Here is a 22,163-nt window from a genome sequence, read left to right on the forward strand (position 1 = left end):
TGATCTTCACTCTGGCTTACTTGAAGGTTCGAACCTTGTACAGTTTTGACACAAATTGCTTGAATGAATACTCACGCTCGCTTGCAGGAGATATGAACTTGTTGTTTGTTTCATTTGGAGTTAAAACTCATGGACTCACTTGATTGTGCTTTAAAGGAAGGGTGTCGAACACTGTTGAAAATGCACCCAAAAAAGCTTACAATGATTTCAATGATTCACTACAATGAATTCAATTTGACTCAATTCAAGACTTGGGTGTCGTTTTCAACCGAGAATGCACCCTTACAATTCAATGTAATACAAGTTCAATAATGTTGATGTAGACTGTGCTTTGAAACGTTGAAGTTTACATATTCATTAACTTGATTGTAGTGATGTAGACTTTGCTTTGAAATGCTGGAGTTTGCAGATTCATGAACTTGATTGCATTGAGTGAATTTGTTTGTTGAGGTAGAATGTCGATGTTGAAAACTTTGATTATTTGTTGTAGTGATGCAAATGCATGTGTTGAGTTTAATTATCCTTCCTTGCAGCTATTCGTTACAAGTGTTGTGCTTGCTTGCATTGAACTTTATGTGTGTTAAATGAGATCATTTATGTGTCAAAACTAGACACAAAGAAAAAAGCAACAACATGAAGCATGCACCATCATCAAGACACTCTTTGTGTACCTAAGATCCCCTTATTCAATTTCGGGCGGATCTAGGACACAATCACCACAAAAAAATATGTCTTTATTAAGTAATAAGGTCAGCAATCTTTCATCTTTTACAACATTGCCACTGAAGCTTTCTCAAATAGTGAGAATCTAACGCTCGAAAATTTTGGAAGCAAATGCGTTCAAAAAACTGACTCAACCTCCTACAACAATGAGCTTTCTTTTGAAAAACCGATCACTTCAAACTTATAGAGTAAGAAAACTCAATCCTTATCACTCCATTACAGGGAAATAATCCCTTACTTTATAAAAGAATCTCACTTGTCACTCCACACTTAAAAAAATGCACACTTATTGCTCCAAAATACAAAATAAAATTTACCTTATCTCTCCATTACAAATAATGATTTTATTCACTCCTTATCTCTCCTAAAAATCACACTTTATCACCTTATTACTCCCAAACATAAAAAATAATTTATCACATGTTGAAATATCACTTAACCATATTCCACGCTGGCTCAATGCACAAACAAACGCTCAGGACACTACAGTAGCCACACCAAGAGCAGAACTCGGCCAAGAAACTTACCCATAAATATGTCAAGCTCAACCTTCAGTTATAAAGAGAAGAATCAGGCGTATAAATGATAAACTTGCCTTCTTCAGAAAAGGAATTCGGTCCTCCAAAGATGAAGATCTCAACCGTTAACCAACAGGTGTAATATTCAGCCACCAAAATAATCAATTGCTGGTCCAGAATTAACAATTTCTGTCTTTAAACTTGCGAGAATAATCCAGGTTAATTTCATATTGAAAATGAAATTAACTAAGATCAAAAAAATCTGTCTTCCACTGTGAGAATAAAATGAAATAATGGATACAAATGATGGCATGTAAAACTGAAGCCACTGACTAGAACAAAGATAGTACTGGGACACTAGAAGTTTCAGAGAATACAACAAGAATAAGATATACAATTCAGATTACCCACCATTGGCTACAACACTCTTCTCTCCGTCTAAAACTAGTTACTAAGTGAGTCCAACTTTGAAGCCTCTTAAAATCAAACCAAATGAGAACCTGCTCGAATTCAACTATAAGTGATTCCAGAAATCGGTCAAAGTTTTTCCAATGAACATAATAGTCCTGCATCTGAACTGAAATCCGAATCCTGAGGGATTTCACCTGCTGCTTATGATGTGCTACAGCAACCAACTTTCTTAGTTGTCGTGACATCATCTTTCATGTTGATTGTTTGACCTTGTGCGGGAGCTGCTACATTATCTTCCGAAACATCCAGAGCCTTCTTACTAACGATCCTGTATATTTGAGTCAGCACCTGCTTGAAAGCATTTTCCACATTGGTGGACTCTAGTGCAGATGTCTCTATGAAATAGAGCCCTTCTCTTTCTGCAAAGGTCTGGGCATCTTCCGTGGAAACAACCCTCAAATGGCGCAAGTCGGACTTGTTACCAACAAGCATCACCACAATGTTGTGCTCGGTATGATCACGAAGCTCCTTGAGCCACCTCTCAACATTTTCAAAGGTGACATGTCGAGTGATGTCGTAAACCAACAATGCACCAACAGCACCGCGATAAAATGCACTTGTGATGGCTCTGTACCTTTCCTGACCAGCAATGTCCCATATCTGGGCCTTGATCATAAATGCCTCCTGCATCACAGTCGAGAGCTTAGTCCATCGCTTTAATACAAGTTTTAATAACCATATGCAGATCTTGTTGGGCCTTTACACTATTGTCCATGCCTATTTATCACATCAGTTCATACTCTAGTGATCTTCATTCAACAAATAATTTCAGTCGAATACAAACATCAAGCACTCTCCACTCGATGCGGTAGATACTCGACAATTCAATTATCAATATCCAACTACCATAATCACAGCCAATGGCTCTGATACCACATATTGAAAAAAGAAATTAACTCAAATAGATTACAGCAAAAACACACATAAAAACCAGACACACAATATTGGCAGAAAAAGGCTGAAGCTTCATGCTTCCTCATGTATTATCTCTCATTCATACAAAAATAATTGAATATAGTGTTACAAATAAATAGATGAGAGATAGTGGTCTCAAGATAGTGCGTGTTATCTTAGACACTTTTGGTTGAGATAATTTCTCCTTTGGTTGAGATAATTTCTCACCAGACACACACCAATATAGGAGTTACCTAAACTAACTCCTATCTTAGAGGAACAACCCAAGAGTTAGGCACAAATTCCTAACTTGGAATATTTAATTTATTTATTTATTTTTAGATTTATTATTGTTTTATGAGAGAGGCTAACAATTTTTCCCTTCAGTCTTGTGGTTGCTTCCTAAATATTTATTTGTGAGTTATTTTTGTTGAAGTTAATTCATGTTTTCCATGAGCTCATTTTCCTCCTATAGGTATTGTAGTTGTTGAGCACTTCTCTTCATCATCTATTATCATCATGGCACCAAATAGATTTGCTTCAAAGGACACCACAGAAAGAAGCATCATGGAGGTAGTTGAGAGTACTCCAATGAACTTTCTAGTTTTCACAGATACTCAATTATTTATAGAGAAAGAGTCGGACCTCACATGACACAAAGTAAATGAAGCATTCTCAGCAAGAAGCTTCAAAGTAGATCTTAAAGACCGATAGGTTTATATCAATGTCCAAAGCTCATGGTTACACGAGGTTGCATGCAGGTACTTGGATTTCTCATGTGCAGACATTGTCAGTTGGATAATTTCTCACATAGATTCCAAGACTATGACTCTTAATGGTGCCAGCAGACAAAGGTTTGCCTCTTTTCTCGAACCAAATTACCATCTCATGTATCATTTGTTGGAGCCAGAATCGCTCATGGATTCTTACATCTATGAAGCCACTAGATACATGAGCACAAAGGAGGTTTTCAAAGGCTGGGTGAAAGAGCCAGTAAAGTTTCGTCAAGAACCCACCAACACCTACAAGACAAAATCTCTCAAGAAGGCTTATCAGTACTTGACAGTTTTATGTTGTAGGATCTATGGTCAGCAGAGTATTTATACCTTCCCCAAAGCATGGGCATTCTTGTTGAACTAGATTATGAATGAAGTAAAACCATTCAACTGGTTATACTTGTTGGCTTAATAGCTGAAGATCCATGTAGATAATGCCTAGAATCCTCCCAAGGGCAAGTAAGAGATATTTTACATGTTTTCCTACCTATTAGATGAAATATGCACTCACAATTCATTTCCTGGCATGAATTGGACCTGGACACCAAGAGAGTCTGTCGTTGACATTTACTGCAATCTACTTTCAAAGTGGAACAAAAAAGGAGTAATGGAAAAGCTAACTGGTCACTTCCTCATTCCATTATACAAGTTAATATTTGAGGAAGTGTCACCTTGCATGTTACGTGGGGAAATGGAAGTAGTGTCAGAAATAACAAATTGGTTTGCCTCACAAGATGGCACTTTCCTTAGAGTGCTTGGTGGACAAAAGTCACCACATCTTCTACCAAGGTATTCCACCAATAAGTTAGTCATGCAAGAAGTTGCTTACCACCTTTCCACAATGTCATCAGTAGTTCTACATAGGAAGAAGAAAGCTCCTTGACCCACTCTTCCTATGCAAGTCAGATTGTATGAAATCAAGAATCTGAAAGTTGCACAGACCGATTGAAAGGAGATAGAAAAGTTTGCATTCAATCATTTAGACTTCAATCTGTACAATCTGAGGAATGTTTTTAAAGTCCGCTCTGCAAGGATTCATTTTCAATGGCCAAGCGGAACATTCTGCAAGCCCGAGGAAGAAGAGATGAAGATTTGTTATAATTCCTCCAAGTCCTACAAATCAGTCATATTTGCAATAACATCAAAGTTTACTCCGTAGAAAGAAGTTGCTCCAAAGGTAGTAGCAATGGAAAGGTGCAACCCAGAGCATGAAAAGGAAAAAAAGAAAGTTGTGCATAGTCTAGTGGAAGAGAAAAGCTGCAAAATTAAAGAAGTTCTGATCATTTTGAAAGTCACCATAGCACCAGAGAATAGGAGGAACCAAAGGAAGCAGGTGGATGAGATGAAGAAAAGGGAAGAACAAGAGTAGAGGAGATTGGAGGAAGAAAGGAAAATACAAGAAGAAGAAGAATAAAGGAGGATAATAGAAGAAGAAGAAGCATCATGGAAATAAGTTTAGGAATAAGAGCAGAAATGATTACAGAAAGAGGAGAGTGAATAGTTGCAGGACAAGAAGCTTGCTCAAGAAATTGAAAGGTTGATTGTGATTCAATACATGGAGGTGGAATCAAATCCGTTGAACCAAGTTGTTGATCTAATTCCAAGCACTCAGCAAGTCACCATTCAGTCTCCCCCTACTCCAACAACAAAGCAAGCTCCAAGTGAGGAAGAGGAAATTGTTCCTCTTGACAAGGGTCTGGTAATGGAAACATACAATCTAACTTACGATGAGCTTCAAAAGAAGATTGTACAAGCAAGGAAGAATTTTTTTTCCAAATGATCTCACATCTCCTGCATTCATCAGAAAAAGGATGATTGTGACAGACACTCGAAGGAATCCAAATTCATTTATTGTAGCCAACTTAGCCGTTGCAAGCGCTACAAAGTCAAACATAGAGTATCTGATGGCTAAGAACAAACAGTTTGCAAAGAACTTACAAGCTGTGAGGAAATAATTTGAACAACTCTGATAAGAGGTCTAGAATGCAACTCCCACACAAGTGTATCTGGAAGAGCTTAAGGTAGCCAAACTTGGTGAAGTATCGACATTGGGAGAAACCATATGGAGCCTATATGGAGAGCTTTTCAGTGTGCATAAAGCAGTTGTCCACTTGCACGACATGCAGCAGGAGTGTAAGGATAATGCTAAAGCCCTTAAGGCTTTCCATACAACCATTATTGTCGTGCATGAGTTGTCAATGCAATCCAAAGGGGCATTGTTCGAATTAGCGAAGAAAATAAGGCAACAAGTAGAGTTGGAGAAAGCACAAGTGTGAATGATCATTCAAAGTAACAAACATCTCGCCTCATTCATCGCTAATGTTCAGGCCTCATATGCACGATTATAAAATAGTGTGGATTTCACGGTGAGATTATAAAAGATCCCATCAGCTAGCTCACTTACTAAAACCAAACCTAGGAATCATCAGGAAATAGGTAAAAAAATACTTGGAATGATTCAAACAGATTGCTACCAAGGAAGATCTTGAAGTGAGCAAGCAAAATATGCAAAGGTAAATTGGTATCCCTATCTAAATCAATACTATGATTCTCTTGCTAAGGAAGAAAACTTAGAACGGCTCCAAATTAGTGTACCTGGACCATGGAGGCTAGAGTCCACTTACAACCTGATCCCATCTCCCAGTTTAGGGAAGTCATCGCACAGTACAAAGCTTAGCACCATGATGTGACCGAGAACCTACAAGTCGAAGTTATTGACCTAGAGTTTCCCCAAGCTCAAGCTTAACTTATTTGTCTTATTAGGATTTCTAGTTGGCTCTACCCAATTTTGTCCTATATGGGTACAAGTATATTGTAATATTCTTTTGTAATTAATTTGTAAGTGGAATATTGTTCCCTGAAGCGAGCTTTGGACACGGTGACCTTACAATATACAATGCAACACACACATATTGGACTTGGATTCATAATGAAGATGATGAGTCAGTGGTATCTTATGAATTTTGGTTAACCAGTCTCAACACTTCAACACACTCATGTTTGAAATTACAGGAAAACCCCACTTCATATGATAACAAGCTATAAGGAACCCATAAGTAAATGGATGATGTTTTTCTCAGCATTGAAGGCTGGAATTTCATTATAGGAATCGACCTCCAGACTAGAGATAACCCATTTTCTTATGATGAATGTTAAAATAGATTACATAATAATATGTGACAGACTCTGGTATGTTAGCAGGTTGTATAGTTATGAACACCCTCATAATTAAGTGGAGTGGGATGTTGATATGGAGGAGTGCAAACTTACCTGTATTTATTACGAAGAGATCCAAATCCAAAATATGGAAGGGATGGATTTGTAAAACAAATAAAATGTATGATGTAAAATATATAGTATTAGGGTTTACGTTTCTCGTATTAGAATGCACAAAATTGTAATTGAAATGATCACTATATGCCATGTTGAAATTTAATTAGGGTTTTTTTGTCGATGCGACAATCACCCTCCAAAATTTTGTGTGCACTTGAATTTTCGAACCTACTATGTATCTTTCGATCAGTCATTCCATAGCCACTTCTTGGTCAGTGTATGATTTTTGAGCTCCCTTCTTGGATTGGAAATGTCGAAGTCACTTGCTCACACATGCTCAGTATGTAGCAAGTGCATGAGCACATTATTTTACGCAAGCTTGGACAAAAATAACACATTCTAACAAGACTTTTCCTCTGTGATTTCCAATCCATCTCGACAGATAGTGCAAACTGACAACAATAGTTTCTCACATTCTAGCTACGTTTATACTTCCATTTCAGTGATTTTTGCAAACTATGGATTTTGTGCACCTTTGTTCTCGCAAGTGTCATTTTCATGTTTTCGGATGTCGCTTTTGCTTGCTTTCACTTTAATTATTTTTGTTTCATGTTATCTTTTCTCTGGCATGTGTTACTTTCACTGTCATTCAGATATCGCAAGAGTCGTTCGCACTTTAGCAATTGTTAGTTGTCACACAATGTATGTATGCTTGTCATGGTGGTTTCAAGGGGTTATCTTTTTGTGAATGAATTGGTCTAACCATGTAAACATCAGTCACATTCATTTCCAAAGTTTTAAGCATTGCCACACAAGTGTCGTCACAGTCGTCGCAAAGTGTACCTTTAGTGTCACACTTGTCGTAAAGTCGTCACAAAGTTGTCGCATTGAGGGAAATATGTTATTAACGTGTTCCAGATGATATATTTTATTGTGTCATCAAAGTGTTTTAAGTTTTTTTATCACAGCCAAGTCATATCACTGTTCACAATAGTCTCTTCAGTCCCACACTTAGCCAAATTTCAGAGAATAATCAGCAAACTAGCCTCATCTAGCCCTCCTAAACTGTGCATTGCGCAGTCTCAACCCTCAAGTAGTGACCTTGTCTCTTGGCATTGCACAATGCGTAGTCTCTGCCTCCTAGAACTCTGCAATATTTATATCCAGCCAAGCTAGCAGTATGCATTGTGCAGTCTCAATCCTCAAGCCTCAGTCTTGATTTACTGAACTACATAACTGCACAATTAGTTGGCCTCCTGTCTTTTTGGTACTGTGCATTTCACATTTTCAGTGCTCAATCCTGAGCCTTGGCCTCCAAAACTACATAATCATGCCCTCCATCTAAGCCTGGACTATGCATTTTAGAGTCTTAGACCTCAATCCCAATCCTTCATCTCTTAAGCTGCACAAATGCATAATCACCAAATCTGCTTTGCCTCCCATAACTATGCAATTAACTAAAACAATGCCAAACCCCTAAGCCTGGCTCACTGAGCTTTGAAACTGTGTAATATTCTTCCTCAGTCCAACCTGAATTACACATTGCACAGTCTCAAGGCTCAAGCTTCACCCATGACTGCCTAAGTTGTGCAATTGCATAGTTATTGAGCCTCTTTTCTAGCCTATCACCCAGTTCTAGCTCAGTCACTGGATCAGTATGCACCATCTTAGACTAGGGGTTTATCAAACTGATGTCGTCTTATCATGATTTTATTGTAGATGTAGGTCCTCTATCATGCTATGGAAATATGATGAAGAGGGATATGGAGAAGGAGAACATGCTAGAAGACACATATGGAGCTAAAGAGATAAGATTATCATTACCCGAGAAGACGAAGGAACACTGAACTATAACAAAAGATGAATATCAATATCACATGGAAGACTCCTCATCTTCAAGTCATAAGGTGGAGGGAGAACAAGAACATGTACCATCTTTTCAAGAATATACAAAGAAAGAAGAATCAAGAAAGACAACTTGGCACTGTCACATCATCATGCAACCCATGTCATCAATTTCATGTCATGTCCTATCACAAGTCATCATATGCCACATAATTGTTGTGGATTATGTAATTACCTAACAAAAATGTATTGTAAAGTGGAATTCCAAAGGACACGTCCAGAATATGAAGAGTCAAGTAAAGTAAAAAATTCATAGGAAGTCAAACAATCATGAGGGTGTTGGGTTGTGTGATATTCTTTCCACGACTAGCCCACATAGTTAACCGGGGGTTAGAAGGGGGGTGGAGCCCCCTGTTTGTTGCATAGTGGGAGGTCATAGGGGGTTTGAGGCGCACCCATAACCCCACTTTATGCGGTCCGGGGCAGCGCCCTAGAAAATTTTGGTTTTGGATCCTATGTTAGATTGGGTGGACCCACCTATGGTTTTGTGCATGATTTTCGCACATGTTTTTTTGACGCAATGGTTTTCGGTCCATAGTATTGGATGCTTCGGCATGTATAAATATGTATTATAAAATTGAAATGAACATAATGAAAAATCAAGCTGGTAGTCCCAATTTTGGGATCCAGGGGAAAACCTCTGTGTATATGTGTTTTATGTGCTATGCTCTCGCATTATTTATTTTATGTATTTTAGAATTCGTATGCAAGTAATTTCTGTACAGGGTTAAAACCTACATTTGGTATTAGAGCTATTTTGGCTTCAAGGGGACGCCTTTGTTGCTGAGGGGTTTCGCTCAGGCCTGTGGTAGACCCTGTTCAGTGGGAGATCTACGAGATCGATTCTAGTGGTGAAAGAATATGGCGAGCAGTGGAAAGATAAGGATCAAGAAATTTAATGGTCGGAGTTTTGAGTTGTGGAAACTCAAGATGGAGGATCTGTTGGTGGATAAAGATCAGTGGATCGTGGTAGATCTGGGTACTAAACAAACGGGAGTGTCCGATGAAGAATGGAAGAAGTTGGATCGGAAAGCAAAGAGCACAATACGATTGTGTGTCTCAGATTCAGTATTTCTGAATGTATCAGGGGAAGCTACGGCGAAGGCTTTGTGGGACAAGTTAGGGACTTTGTACCAATCTAAGTCTCTGGTGAATAAACTGTTCCTGTGGAAAACTTGTATAACCTGAGGATGAAAGATGGAGACTCGGTGACAGAACATCTAAATGCATTTAATATTGTGGTAAGTCAGTTATTATCTGTTGATATTAAAATTTTAGATGAAGATAAGTGCATCAGTTTGTTGTGTTCTCTACCAGATTTGTGGGATAGTTTGGTTATTGCAATAAGTAGTAATGCAGCTGCCTTAAAGTTTGATGAAATAGTATCATCCTTGCTGATGGAGGAGATGAGACAAAAAAATATGGAGAGCCATAATGGTGATGCCTTGTTTGTACGAGGACGGTCCTAGAACAGAAACAAAAATAGGTCATCGAGTGGGAGATCTAAATCTAGAGGGAGATCTAAATCTCCAGGAAAACCTGTAAAGTGGTGTGCTAGAAATGCGGAAAGGAAGGGCACTATAAAAGGGACTGTAAATATAAAGCTCCTGATAAAGGAAAGGGATCTAATTATGCTCCTTTTGCAGAGGTGAAAAACATCTCAGATGAAGGTGGGGATGTGTACTTGGCCTCTTCAAGTACACATGTAGATCATGAGGCATGGTTGATTGACTCAGGTGCATCCTTTCACTTCACTCCCCATAGAGAGTGGTTCTGTGAGTATGAGAAATATGATGGTGGTGATTTCTTCTTGGGGGATGACAAGAAGGCTAGAATCATTGGTCACGGAAAAGTAAAGTTGAAGTTGCAAAGTGGAAGGGTTAGAACACTTCCGGGTGTTTTGCATATTCGTACATTAGCTAGAAATTTGATTTCTGTAAGGGTGATGCAGGTGTAAAAACAATGTTCGAGAAGGATACCTGCAAAATGGTTCGGGGAGCACTGGTATTGATGCGGAGAGTTCGGATTGGAACTTTGTACAAGCTGCAAGGTAGCACTATTATTGATGGGTGCAATAGTTCTGTGGTTCCTAAAAGTGGAGAAGAAAATCTAGTGGTCTCTGGAGAAAAGACCATGCTATGGCATCAAAGGCTTCGACATATTGGAGAGAAGGGCCTTCGAATACTTCATGGTAAAGGTATGGTAGAAGTTATAAGTAATAGCTCTCTGGATTTTTATTTTTGTGACAGTTGTGTATATGGGAAGCAGAATCAGGTGAATTTCCCCTCTAGTAGTAAGAGGGAGAAACAGATATTAGAGCTTGTGCACAGTGATGTGTTTGGACCTGTGAAGGTTCTATCACTAGGTATGTTTGTGTACTATGTATCATTTATAGATGACTTCTCAAGGAATACATGGATATATTTCCTTAAGAAGAAATTTGAAGTCTTTGACAAGTTTAAAGAATTTAAGGCTCTCGTGGAAAATCAGACAGAGAAGAAGATAAATGTGCTGAGGAAAGTTAACGGTGGAGAGATTTGCAGCAAGGAATTTGAAGAATTCTGTAAGAAGTGTGGTATATCACAGTAGAAGACTACTCCATATACACATCAGCAAAATGGAGCTGCAGAAAGAATGAACAAGACGTTGATGGAAAGTGCAAGAAGCATGCTAATTGGTGCCGGGTTAGGACAGGAATTCTGGGCAGAGGCAGTGGATACTGCATGTTACCTTATCAACAGGTCACCTTCATCAGCGTTTAAGGATAAGACTCCACAAGAGGTATGGACTGGTAAGAAAGCCTCTCTTTCACATCTAAGGGTATTTGGATGTGATGCATATGTACATGTTCCAAAGGAGAAACGAACCAAGTTGGATAGTAAATGTTGGGCTCCAAAAATGTCATACAAATATCACTCATTACCATACATTTTTCACCTATGCTTCCATTATATCACTCACTATTCACCACCTTGTCACTCCATTTTCCCTACTATTCACCATTAATGGGTCTCATTTATATTTTCCAAATATTGTTTATTTTTAAGCATTTTTGAGAGAAATTCTTGATTAAATACTAGAAAATAATATATTTTACTTTATATAGGGAAAGTGGGTTGTTTTTGTGACGTGTAGGTTCCAAGGAAGCTTCCAAGACACCTTTATGTGGCCTTGAAAGATCAAATTCGAATTTGAGAAGATAAACCTCATGGAGAAGATCATGATCTCATGGAGAAGATCAAGGACAAAAGGGGGTTATGTGTCTAGATGGTTGAGAAATGTATGGAACTAAAGAGAGATTAGTGGATCATCATTATGAGTTTGTAATCTCATCCCATTGTATAAATAGGAGTACCTCCTCCATTCCAAGGGGAGGACTCTTGGAGCATGTATCCAACTTATGATGGAATAGAATAAAACTTCATTTTACATATATTTCCATTATGTAGTTTTAGGTATAAGTTGTCTTAGTGTAGTAAATGGAATAATTTGTCACTTTGTTCTTAAGAGAATTGAGCTCACTCTAAAATGATGAAAGAAACATTTTATTTCATAATAGATCTTATTTCATTTAATTGCTTAGATGTTTGAGGATTTGTTTGTGATTGATGAATGAGTTTTAATCTTATCAGCATATGAGGGGATAACCAAGGGTCTAAGTTAGGCTCTCTCTCCATTTGATTTGCATGATAATTGAAATTCATTCTTTTGCTTTTATGTTTCAAGTATCATATGAGGAGATAACCAAGAGTCTAAGTTAGGCTCTCTCTCCATTTGATTTGCATGATAATTGAAATTCATTCTTTTGCTTTTATGTTTCAAGTATTTCATTTCTTATGCTTATAAATGAATCATAGTTTAGTTTGGATTAGTATATGAGGAGACAATCAAGGGACTAAGTTAGTCTTTCTCTCTATTTGAATCTGAACAATAATCAAATTTCATTCTCTTGTCTTTATTTCAAGTTTCTGGTTTTATGTAATCAATGATTTCTCTATGATACTATAGGGAAGGACAACCAGGACCTCCTTAATTAGGAGCCTCTTCCCTTGCATATTATATTGAATCGTAAATAATTTAGTTAGACATAGAGTTAGTTGCCTACTCCTGCATATATTTTGCAGGCATCATCACAAGCTTACGAGTTTCCCTGGTTGATAATTTAATGAAAGCAATTTAAGCAATTAAATTGCCCAACATTTTAGTGTCGTTGTCGAGGATGGTGCTAAGGGATTAGGCATTAGGAATTTAATTCAGTACTAGTATTTTTCTTTAGAAAAACTAACTTGTGAAACCTGGTGACAGCAGGATCTTCACATATGAGTTCAAGTTTGAGTTTTCTGATGTTTTAGTATTTAGCTAGTTTTAAATTCAGTTTTTTTTAAAACCCCCTGCATAAATAAAAATAAATCAAGCGATTAGTATGCTCTCTTCCTGCGCTTCGTGCAATCAGGAAGATCAGAAAATCTATTGATTTATTTCAAATAAAAATACTCTTGCTAGAGAACTAATCTGCAATGCGACAATAAAGAATTTTGTGAATAAGAAAAAAAACTTCTTAAAATTTTTAGATGAAATTTAGTTTTTTAATTTTAAATTTAAAAAATAAAAATTTCCACAAAATAATAATAATATATATATCATATATACATATTCTTATTAAAAAATAAATAAATAAATAAAAACTAACTATTTTTCTTAGATATTTTTGTAAAAAAAAAAAAAAAAAAACCAAAACAAAATAATTTAAAAAAAAACACAAAACAATTAAAAAATAAAAAAGCACCCCCGTGACATGACAATTAAAAAAAAAATTGTGAATAAAACTTTTAAAAATACCCCTGGATTTATAGTATATCAGCAGAATACCTAGGAATTTCGACTGAGAAGATATCAGGAAGACACCCAGAAAATATGCCTTTTGGGTACATTTGAAACAAGCTCTCCACAGTTGACCAGTAGTGTTTATTGGGATTTGACAGACTCTGGTGATACAGAGAGAGGCTTCCGGGCGTCTGTCAATCAACTCTGTGGAACAGAATCACCTGCACACTTCCTGTCACAATCGGCTTTCAATGAGCGATGGCACGGGCATTTCTTAGCGCTCAGCCGCAGCACAAGCATACGGGAAATGTTGAAAGCCCATCGAAAGAACCGCCTGAATCGATGTTTCTTCAGCTTCTTTCTTTCAGATTTGGAATTCGCATTTTCAAGAATGGATTTAGGCGGAAACGTGGGATTTGCAGGGATTTCCTGCTGGCCATCATGGTTGCTGCTGGTAATTTGTTCTGTGGCCGCCGGAGGAGGAGTCGTCAGGCCTTTATCCAACTAATAAAAGAAGGAAACAACCTCATACGAATCATATAGAGGACTCCCGCAATCCCAGACATTAGGGTTATCATTCCCTGCGAGACAGGCGCCCGAATCAATACTTGGGGACGGTCTGCGGGAGATCCTCGGATCGAATCTCGGGGCTTCTTTTCTTGTGGCCCGTGGATTATTTCTGTCTGTCGGCCGTTGCATTTTGTTTTCCTCCCCAGTATAATATTTCCCAAGATCTGGGTCATACTCTTGTAGTCTTGACCAATTCCTATTATATCCTTTGAAATGTTACACACCATGCGAAGAATCCACCAAATCCCATTTTTTATTGTGCGTTTGGTAATTTTAGCGTTAGTTTGTTATTGTATTTATTTGTTTTGATTTCGTTATTTATAATTTCTTCATGTTTGTTGTAATTTATTAATGTTTGTTATTATAATTAATATATTGATATATTAATTGTATTAATATAATAATATCTTGACCAATTCCTATTATATCTTTTGAAATGTTACAAGCCATGCGAAGAATCCACCAAATCCCATTTTTTTATTGTGCGTTTGGTAATTTTAGCGTTAGTTTGTTATTGTATTTATTTGTTTTGATTTCGTTATTTATAATTTCTTCATGTTTGTTGTAATTTATTAATGTTTGTTATTATAATTAATATATTGATATATTAATTGTATTAATATAATAATATATTATTATAATTGTATTTTGTTGTTATTTATATTTTTAAATTCATTGTATATATTAATATTTGTTAATTGTAATTTGTTATTTTTTTTTATAAGTGGTTGTATATATTTGTTAATCATTTTATTTAATTATTAATTAATGTTTGATATAAAAATGGTATTAATATATTAATTATATTAATATATTAATATGTTTTATAATTGCATTAATTAATATAGTTATAATTTTTTGTTATTTGATTATTGTTATGTTGGTTATTGATTTTTTTTATTATGTTGTTATAATATATGATTGTCTTAATACATTGTTAAAAAAAAAAAAAAATTAAGTGTTTTATGATTATTTTTGGCATAAACAAAACTTTGGTGGCATGTAAATTGAGAGAATCATGAGAATTACAAAAATTGGATAAAACTGCAAGAGTTGGTACAAGTACAAAAATTTAAAAAATTTCCACAAAATTCACGCAGGTTTGAAAATAAATAATGGAACATTTGGAAGAATAATTTAAAAGAACATTTGGTGGATTATTTAAATGCTGATTAACTTGCTTAGAGTTGGCAATTTGATATCATTGTATGCCTTTATAATGTACTAATCTGCAGGACACAACAAATCTATAATGCCAAACTTTTCGCCATGCACAAAAGTCATCTGACACAAACAGGGAGTATTACTTTTCATGGTTATTTTAAAAAATGGATTGATATTAATATCATGATTAAGTCAATTTTAACACTTTGTCTGTCCTTAATTTGTTTTATTTGGTATGAAATTTTTGCGTAAGAATCATGAAGAAACTGGCCATTTCTTCATGAGCACACTTATGTTTTCTTTGTACCAAGTTTTTTACAGGTTACAGGATAATCAAGTGATCATAAGGAGATTACATTGTGACGACAATTGGTCTTCCAAAGACTAAATTCATGAAAAATTCTAAAGACAAATCCAACTCTACAACCATTCCTTTGCAACTCCCTTTTTGCAAAAGATTTTGAATTCCACCAATTGTCAAACCATAAAGCATGACCTTTCCATATCCATTTTTCACAGCAAGAGTTCTTATTCATACACCATGCATTTCCTTACATCCATTCTTTACAATCTTATTGTCATTTTCCATGTCATTACCATTCCCCTTCATTTCCGCAAATAAAACCTTGCTTCTATGGATATCAGTGAGTCAAAGTCCTAGAGTCTAAGTATCTTTGTAAAAAACACCTAGAGGCTTGCATGCCTTAATGGCAAGTACTCTTGCCAATGAACAATGGGAGTACATTAATATCCCTTGTTCGTTGGATCTTGTAGGTGACTTGTAGTGTCCTATCTAGGGTGCTAGACTAGGCTATATTTATTATCGACCAGGATGCGTAGACTTAGAGGCATGCGTCTAAAGTATATAGACATAAAGGATTATTAGCTAAGTGGTTATGATGGTAGGTCACAGGGCTTCTTTACGGAAGACTGAGGTATGTTACCTATCACCCAAACACCTAGGTCACTCAGTTAATCTACCTAATTACCACGCTGTCACTCAATTCATTTATCAAATTAAAACACTGTGTATCACTTTAAACCAAGATTTCAATCTCCTTACAGAGACACCATGCACGAAACCCCTGTTTAACAAATACTCAGCATTCACTAATATTCATGCAAGCTAAAGACATCTGGAAATTATAAACATACTTTGAAATGAAAGCAGGGTTCATAACATTGCTTTAGAGGACAACAGAGGATTGAATCCCTTACAGGATATGATTCACGATCCCAGTGATGAACTGTTCAAGCGATCTCATAAACATAAACCATACGCATTGGATTAAAATCAATAACCAATTCTAATTATTGTGCATGTCATGTAATACCCTAAGTTGCGAATGAAAAGGAAATAACAGTATACCAGTTTAACGCAGGGCCCGTCCGCGTTCCAGAGGTATACTGGACTGTGCTCAACCGATTATCAAATCAACGCAACAAGACAAAGATCGTAACTGTAACTGTGTTCTTGATATTAAGTTCAAACTCTGTTTCAAACGATACAACGATTACCAAACATTGATTACACAGGACTGTATTTACATATGTTTTTACAACCCTTACATTTCGAAACTGAATGTACATTCATGATATGGCTTTTGCCGCTTTTATTATGTCGAGATTTTTAAAATGTTTCTATCCTAAACTAATTTCAAAAAGGAACAAAACTAAATCAATTTAGAATGCTTTGTTGTTGTTGCCTTTGTCGCCAACATGCTATACTTTGACCATTGTTGACCACGCATGTAGGAAGGTCGATTCTACTGTAGGATAGGTATTCATCCATGCTTGGACATTCTACTTTTCATCCCTACCCTCCGTTCTAGCCCAGCTGTCATGCCACATGTCAAACAATGAACCAATTACAGGATGTTGGAACTTCCTGTAGCCATTTTACCAAAAATCCCTAATTCTTTAACATAAAACTCCTAAATCAATTTCAATGCATTTTAATAACTATAGGACTATTAACTAATCAATTTCCAAGGGTTCTAAGAGATATATGATGGAAAGAAGTAGGCAAATGATATGTTTTAGGAGGAAACAGGAGGTCATAGGATGGTACCAACATGACTCGACCACGACAAACTTATTCGTACCTACAAAGATGTGTTAGGCATCCTGACTCCCATTGGAATCAATGGTGGGAGCTCTTGTGTTGGCTAGGGCCATTCATTAACGGCCACTAAGTCAACAACTTCTTGCTATGTTCGACATCGACACATTTAATCACATAGTAAGATTTGTGTCATCGAGCGTTGAAGACTTGAAGACCCATATTTTGTAGCAGATTAAGCCAATTTCCTTTTCAGTTTGTCATCACTTGAGGACAAGTCAGTAAATAAGGATGGGGGGGAAATGTAACTTCTATATTTTGTATACCTTCCAAGCCTTATAGATTTTCAGCCATGTTCAGCAGATTCATCATCCAACAGCAGAGGATCTAGCAGCAGATACGACTTTCAGCCATGTTCAGCAGACTTCTCAGATTCATCATCTAGTAGCAGAGGATCCAGCAGCCGATACGACAATACAGATCCATCTTTCATCCACAACTTGAAGAAGAAGCTTCAGATCAGAATTGTGGCAGCTGAACATGCATGATTCATCCACTTCCTTAGGTAAGTAAGGTATGATGTTTTCTAACCTTTAATCTTGAAATTCTTTTTAGATGCTAAAATGATGATATTTGGAAAATATTCCACTATGTCACTATTTCCTTTCTCATTAAAAATTGCCAAAAACCATCAGTTGGGGAGGGGGGAATTTCACACTTCATTTTTTTTCCTCATTCATATTACATCTTAACCCACATAGTCTTCCCACAATAAAAACTACTACAAAATGATGAGCATATGATTGATCTCAACAAAGTAAATAATGATTGTAAACACAAGAACCAATCATTTGAAAGAGATCTCAACAAAGTAAATAATGATTGTAAACACAAGAACCAATCATTTGAAAGAGATCTCAACAAAGTAAATAATGATTGTACCACAAGAACCAATCATTAAAATATGCAAATGCTTTTCAAACAAATAAAAGTTATCCAAAGATGTGCAAAGTTAAAAGGAAGTCCATGATTGAAAGATGTTTGTTACACAAGAACCAAACATCTTGTAAAAGGAAGCTCATTTAAGAATTAAATCAAATAAGTCATTGTAGTAACTTGCATGAGGACATGCAAGAGCTTCAGTTGGGGAGTATGTTGGGCTCCAAAAATGTCATACAAATATCACTCATTACCATACATTTTTCACCTATGCCTCTATTATATCACTCACTATTCACCACCTTGTCACTCCATTTTCACTACTATTCACCATTAATGGGTCTCATTTATATTTTCCAAATATTGTTTATTTTTAAGCATTTTTGAGAGAAATTCTTGATTAAATATTAGAAAATAATATATTTTACTTTATATAGGGAAAGTGGGTTGTTTTTGTGACATGTATAGGTTCCAAGGAAGCTTCCAAGACACCTTTATGTGGCCTTGAAGGATCAAATTCGAATTTGAAAAGATAAACCTCATGGAGAAGATCATGATCTCATGGAGAAGATCAAGGACAAAAGGGGGTTATGTGTCTAGATGGTTGAGAAATGTATGGAACTAAAGAGAGATTAGTGGATCATCATTATGAGTTTGTTATCTCATCCCATTGTATAAATAGGAGTACCTCCTCCATTCCAAGGGGAGGACTCTTGGAGCATGTATCCAACTTATGATGGAATAGAATAAAGCTTCATTTTACATATATTTCCATTATGTAGTTTTAGATATAAGTTGTCTTAGTGTCGTAAATGGAATAATTTGTCAATTTGTTCTTAAGAGAATTGAGCTCACTCTAAAAGGATGAAAGAAACATTTTATTTCATAATAGATCTTATTTCATTTAATTGCTTAGATGTTTGAGGATTTTGTTTGTGATTGATGAATGAGTTTTAATCTTATCAGCATATGAAGGGATAACCAAGGGTCTAAGTTAGGCTCTCTCCCCATTTGATTTGCATGATAATTAAAATTCATTCTTTTGCTTTTATGTTTCAAGTATCATATGAGGAGATAACCAAGAGTCTAAGTTAGGCTCTCTCTCCATTTGATTTGCATGATAATTGAAATTCATTCTTTTGCTTTTATGTTTCAAGTATTTCATTTCTTATGCTTATAAATGAATCTTAGTTTAGTTTGAATTATTATATGAGGGGACAATCAAGGGACTAAGCTAGTCTTTCTCTCTATTTGAATCTGAACAATAATTAAAGTTCATTCTCTTGTCTTTATTTCAAGTTTCTGGTTTTATGTAATCAATGATTTCTCTATGATACTGTAGGGAAGGAAAACCAGGACCTCCTTAATTAGGAGCCTCTTTCCTTGCATATTATATTGAATCGTAAATAATTTAGTTAGACATAGAGTTAGTTGCCTACTCCTGCATATATTTTGCTGGCATCATCACAAGCTTACGAGTTTCCCTGGTTGATAATTTAATGAAAGCAATTTAAGCAATTAAATTGCCCAACAGTAAATTTGAAAAGTGCATCTTTATTTTGTATAAGAATGGTTTAAAGGGTTATAAGCTTTGGAACCCAATAACAAAGAAGGTTGTGTACAACCGAGTGTGGTGTTCAGAGAGGTGAAAGATATTATTAAACATGAAATCCAACCAAAGGAACCTAAGAAGATAGAGTTTGAGCTAAAGGAGGAAGAATCAGACTCTATAGCAGAGGAGGAATTAGAAGATGAAGAGCCACAAACTCTGGCTATGAGAAGATCAGTTCGAGAAAGAAGGCAGCCAGAAAGGTATAGTCCATCTGCTTTCTGTTCAAATTTTTCTTTGTCTGTTACTGATGATGATCCCAGAACTGTGAAGGAAGCAGTGGATTCAAAGGATGGAAACCTCTGCAAAGAGGCCATGGTTGATGAAATGGCATCCTTGCACAAAAATGAGGCTTGGAAACTAGTGGAGTTTCCGGTTGTAAGGAAACCCATTGGCAGCAAATGGGTATTCAAAAAGAAGACAAATGTAGAAGGAAAAGTGGAGAAATACAAAGCTAGGCTGGTAGCAAAAGGTTATTCCCAAGTGTCGGGAATTGATTTTGGTGATATTTTTCTCTTGTTGCCAAAGTAACTTCTATTAGATTACTTTTATCTGTTGCTACTGCTTTTGATTATGAGGTAGAATAGATGGATGTGAAAACATCATTTCTTCATGGGGATCTGGAAGAGGAGATCTACATGAAGCAACCTGAAGGTTTTGCGGTGAAGGGTAAGAAAGAACTGGTATGCAAGTTAAATAAATCTCTGTATGGGTTAAAACAGTCACCAAGGATGTGGTATCAGAAATTTGATACATTTATACAGGGACTTGGCTTCACCAGAAGCAAAGTAGATCACTGTGTGTATTTTAAATTAATTGGTGGCCGTGTTATTTATATGGTCTTGTATGTGGATGATATGTTGCTGGTTGGAAATGACAAAGAAATTATCCAGGATTTGAAGACCCAATTGTCCTCCAAATTCGACATGAAAGATCTTGGTGCTGCAAACTATATTTTGGGCATGGAAATTAAAAGAGATCAGGCAAAGAGGAAGCTCTGGTTAAATTAGAGGAAGTATGTCGAGACAATATTGTAGAGGTTTAATATGCAGGATAGTAAACCGATGAAGGTTCCTATTCCTGTAGGTGTGAGGTTATCTGCTGAACAGTGTCCCAAGACACAAGAAGAGGAAGAGGACATGTCTCGTGTTCCATATGCAAGTGCAGTCGGTAGCCTAATGTATGCAATGGTCTGTACTAGACCAGACATTGCACATGCAGTGCGAGTATTGAGCAAGTTTATGTCAAAACCAGGAAAGGAGCATTAGACAAGAGTGAAGCGGGTTTTCAAGTATTTTCGTGGCACTAGTGATTATGGTTTGTGCTACCAAGGAAGACCAAGACTGGATAGAGTGTTGGATATTCGTGGCTTTGTTGATGCGGACTGGGCTAGAGATCTGGATCAGAGAAGATCTACAAGTGGGTATGTGTTTAACCTATTTGGATGTGCAGTCAGTTGGATGAGTAAGAAACAATCTGTAGTGGCACCATCAACTACATAGGCAGAATACATGGTAGCCACTCATGCAAGTAAGGAAGCAGTTTGGTTGCAGATATTGTGTTCAAGTATGGGGTTAGTACAGGAAGCTATAAGGATAGACTGTGACAACCAAAGTGCAATTTTCTTGGCAAAGAACACTACATATCATTCAAAAGCACATTGATGTTCAATATCACTTTGTGAGGGATATGATAGAAGACAAAAAGGTGTTGCTGGTAAAGGTGGAAACTTTGAAGAATACTGCAGATGCATTGATAAAATCTGTGAGCTTTGAGAAGTTCTCTTGGTGTAGAGAAACAATGGGCGTTGCAGGCCTGGATAAATGACTAAGCTCTCTTGTGGCCTCCTGTGAAAAGAAAACAACAAGTGGGAGAATGTTGGGTTGTGTTATATTCTTTCCACGACTAGCCCACGTAGTTAACTGAGGGTTAGAAGGGGGGCATAGCCCCCTATTTGTTGCATAGCGGGAGGTCACAGGGGGTTTGAGATGCACCCGTAACCCCACTTTATGGGGCCCGGGGCAACGCCCCGGAAAATTTTGGTTTTGGACCCTATGTTAGGTTGGGCAGACCCACCTATGGTTTTGTGCATGGTTTTCGGTCCATGGTATTGAATGTTTTGGCATGTATAAATATGTATTATAACATTGGAAGGAACATAATGAAAAATCAAGCTGGTAGTCCCAGTTTTGGGATCCAGGGGAAAATCTCTGTGTATATGTGTTTTATGTGTTATTCTCTCGCATTATTTATTTTATGTGTTTTAGAATTCGTATGCAGGTAATTTCTGTACAGGGTTAAAACCTATAGAAGGTAGTAAAAAAGCCACAAGGAAGGTGAAGCATCACCTCTTGGTTATATATACACCCTCATTGTATGAGAAAATGGCTTTTCACCTTGGCTCCTACTGCAAGGCATTAGAGAGATAAGCTAGT

At 36.6% G+C, this 22,163-nt stretch overlaps 1 pseudogene; it reads right to left on the bottom strand.

Annotated features, from left to right (window-relative positions):
• Nucleotides 1-1,488: 1,488 nt before the first annotated feature.
• LOC149140938 (ras-related protein RABA1f pseudogene) lies at nt 1,489-2,327 on the bottom strand (annotated as a pseudogene).
• Nucleotides 2,328-22,163: the final 19,836 nt, after the last annotated feature.

Source organism: Pinus tabuliformis, chromosome X (genome assembly GCF_031772625.1).
Source record: "Pinus tabuliformis cultivar Carrire ecotype Pingquan chromosome X, CPIR1, whole genome shotgun sequence".
NCBI lineage: Eukaryota > Viridiplantae > Streptophyta > Pinopsida > Pinales > Pinaceae > Pinus > Pinus tabuliformis.